At 41.2% G+C, this 3,931-nt stretch overlaps 1 pseudogene; it reads right to left on the bottom strand.

Annotated features, from left to right (window-relative positions):
- LOC123963078 overlaps positions 1-3,059 on the bottom strand; it is a 5,337-nt pseudogene extending 2,278 nt beyond the window's left edge.
- Positions 3,060-3,931: the final 872 nt, after the last annotated feature.

The raw sequence follows: 3,931 nt of genomic DNA on the forward strand, positions 1-3,931 counted from the left end.
GAGGCTCTCTATAGCCGCTCGATAGAAGTTGGTCAGCAGGCACTTGGGTAAGTGGGCGTACCTTAGCTTCCGGAGGAAGTACAATCTCTGTGGGGCCTTCCTTATCTGATAGGAGATGTGAGTTGTCCAGGTGAGGTCAGCCGAGATGTGCACACCAAGGAACTTGAGGAGCTCTCTAATCTCTAATCTCTAATCTCTAATCTCTCTAATCTCTCTACCTCCTCCCCGTATATGTAGATGGCAGAGGGCAGAGTGGTCAGTGCATTTTGATTTCCTGAAGTCCACTATTAGCTCCTTGGTTTTTGATTAGGATGATTTCAGTTCTACTACGGTAGTATCATCAGCAAATTTGACAATGATGTTGGTGGGGTGGATGGGGTAGCAGTCATGGGCAAAGAGGGAGTAGAGGAGGGGGCTGAGGACACACCCCTGTGGTGTATCAGTGTTTAGGATGAGAGTTTGAACCAGTTTATGGGGGATAACTGTATTGAAGGCTGAGCTGAAGTCCACAAACAGCATAACCCACATAACACTATTGAACTCTTTACCCCTGGTTCACCTGGCTACACATAATAATAGGGATCGCCATTGACGTGCTAACGGACATTAGCATCGCGATCGCAAAAATATAATCTTAACATAAACCTCACATTTTCCTTCACAGGCTAAACATCCTACTGAGACCTACTGTGCAAATACTTAAAGTGGATATGTTTGAAATAAAAAAAATCAGCTAACTTCACTGTCTTGATCTGCTACTCTGCTGCTTCTGCATTCCACACAGACAGCTACAGCAACCCAAAGGGTCAAAACTCAAACCCAAAATTCCCAGTGGCCTAAAAATACAGCTACCACTAGGTGGAAAGGGCAGCACAATGCTGTGTCACTGAACAGTTATCAGTATATTGTGATGTACATATTAGACTTAGGTGGTACACAGCAATTTGTATCTGCAGTAAAAAAAAATCAGTAAATTCAGTTCATTTGCATTTGATGTGCCTTTTATAAAGAAATGTTTTGATAATAAATTTTCATAGTTGCTCTGCAGTTTTATTTATTTTTTATTGTTTTCTAACAATTTGGATTTGCAGCAAATAAATAAACTTTTTCAACTTTTTCACGGGCATTTTGTATTAATAGTTAGACAGTTATTGTGATGTATCATTATAGGATTGTCAAGCGATATATCGATTATCGCAGAATTGCTGTATCGTGATATTATCGTTATCGTGAGCCATGTATCGTGTATTGTATCGTGAGGTACTCTGCAATTCCCACCCCTTATACAAGCTTGTATAATGTTGTAAACTTATAAATAAATCGACCTTGTACCTTGTCTGTGTCAATCCTAGATCATTTTAATATATGTTCTACAACTAATCTGAAACTGCTAGCAGCTTGTTCATCTCATTTTCACAAAAAAAAACATGCATTCAGTAAGAAGCCTAATGTATGGCACATATGAAACAGCCACATATGACATGACATGTTATCTGCTTGCGAGGTCAGTCGTCGAGAAGAATCTGGCCCCATTCAGAGCATCCAGGCTTTCATCAATGCGTGGGAGTGGAAACCCATCGCACCATCACGCATAGTCCACACCGAAGACACATCAAAGCTCAGACATGTTATAGCTAGCTCAATAAGTACATCTCATTACCTCATTACACAAGTGGAACCCATAATACATAAGAGATTCAATATGAAAAGGTATCACATACAGGAGGTAAATCAATTATATGAAGCAAAATACATTTACAGGCAATACTGTTTAGTCCAGCATCAGTAACATGCACACACATTGTTAAGATATTGGAATATAGATAACCTAAATCGAAAGAGGGAGACTGTTCCAATTGTAAGTAGCTTTATAATGAAAAGCTTTACGTCCAGAAGCTGAAAAGATTCCTGGTACAGTAAAGACGAGTTATTGCATATCTCTAAGTGGATACATAGAACTACAAGGAACCAAGAGTTCTTTCAGATATGGAGGACAACCAAAGTAGGCACATTTGAAAATAAATAGGAACCAATGGTCCAAAAGTCTCTTCTTGAATTAAGCTGAAGCCAATTTAGTGATGCATACATTACACAATGATCAGTTTTAAAAGGACACCTCGGAACAAATCTACATAGAGAGTTAAAGACAACATTAAGCGGCTTAAGAACAGCGTCACTTGTGGTCATGTAGATGATATCAGCGTAGTCAATAATGGGAAATATCAACTGAGAAATTAACCTAATTTTCCTGACTTCAAGTGTGAAACAATTAACAGATCTATAGAGTGAACTGAGACACCCATATATTCTTTTTGTGATGTAATCAATGTGAGGTTTAAAGGTAAGCTCAGAGTCAATCCACAGTCCAAGGTATTTAAATTTTTCCAATTTCACCCTGGAGGACCCATCTTCAAAATAAAGTTGCAAGTTAAGAGCACAAGGTCGTCTGTGCCTCGTCCCAAACAACATACAACAGGACTTTTCCATATTGAACAATAATTTGTTATTGTGAAGCCATTTTTGAGTCATAATAAAGTCAGCTTGTAACCTGTTCTGGATACAGTGAATATCAGAGTCATCAGTGTAAATTACGGTATCATCAGAATAAAGATAAACCTTACAGATGGAGCAAATGTGCGATAAATCATTAATGAAAATCGAGAACAAAAGGCATCAGACTTGCGAACCAAAATGACTGGTGAAGCGTAGGAGCTACAACTCTCTGGAATCACTCCTTTCCTTAACAACTCAGAAATGTGCTCTCTGACCTCCTGGTATTGATTAGGTGGTATGTGCCGGTAGGGCTGGGAAACTGGTGTTTCATCTACCACCGGGATTTCATGTCTCACTTGGTCAGTGTATCCCAGGTCTTCTTCACAAGCTGCAAACATATTTGCGTACCTTTTCAGAAGAGCTGCTAATTCTGCCTGCTGTTCCGGGGTACCTCCTAGATGTAGTCGGTTTAGTAAGCTCTGCATGTCACCATCACCCTCTTGGCTGTCTCTCCAGTTAACTGTCACTTCCTCATGGTTGGCGGAAATCTGCTGAAACTTCACCATCCACACACTGACACTGACTCAGAATACCTAGCCTGGTCCTAGGTGTTAACCAGACGTCTTCTTGGGAGAGGACTTGGACTGGAAACACATGGCCTCTAGATGAGATCACTGTAGGGATAACAATCAACCCACCAGGGAGGGTTCCCTGACTAAAGTAGCATGCTGTGGTCACCCTAAGATGGCTTCCTTAGCCCGCTTGCATGGATCGTGGCGACAGATGATGCAGGTACACGCACTTTGTATCTGCCTGCCACACGAGCTGTGGACACCTTTTCCACAACCTCAGCCTCTTGTACTCTGCAGAAAGCCCCTCTCCAGACAGAATGTAGCTCTAACTCTTTCCCTAGAGATGCGTCAAACTTTGAGAGTACTAACTGCTTGCAACGCTTAGCAATGTTCATCCCAGTAATGCCAAGCGGAGAAGCATCTTGTTCTTAGAATAGAATAGAATAGAACTTTATTGTCATTGTTTGGTAACAACAAAACACTGTTCAGCAGCTCTGGGTCGACAACGAGACATAAATACAGCAATATAATAAATAAAAACCAAAGACATAGTGTGCAACAATACAAAAACCAAAGACAAATCTAGACGATATAAAACAAACAGCAGAAAAGCCGCAAAATACGAAAATGCTGCAGTGCAATTATTATAACAAGACTCAGAACTGCCTGTGGAAAGAAGCTGAATTTTAGTCTGTCAGTCTTTGTTCTGATTGCCCTGTCCAGAGCGCAGGGGGGAGAAGGTGGTGTCCAGGGTGGGTGGGGTCTTTAACAATACAGCAGGCTTTCCTTTGAAGTCTGTAAATGTAGGTGTTCTCGAGGGGGGGTAGTGTTGTCCCAATGGTCCACTCTGCCGCCTTCACCACCCG

This window comes from Micropterus dolomieu, linkage group LG23 (assembly GCF_021292245.1).
Source record: "Micropterus dolomieu isolate WLL.071019.BEF.003 ecotype Adirondacks linkage group LG23, ASM2129224v1, whole genome shotgun sequence".
In the NCBI taxonomy this organism is placed as follows: domain Eukaryota; kingdom Metazoa; phylum Chordata; class Actinopteri; order Centrarchiformes; family Centrarchidae; genus Micropterus; species Micropterus dolomieu.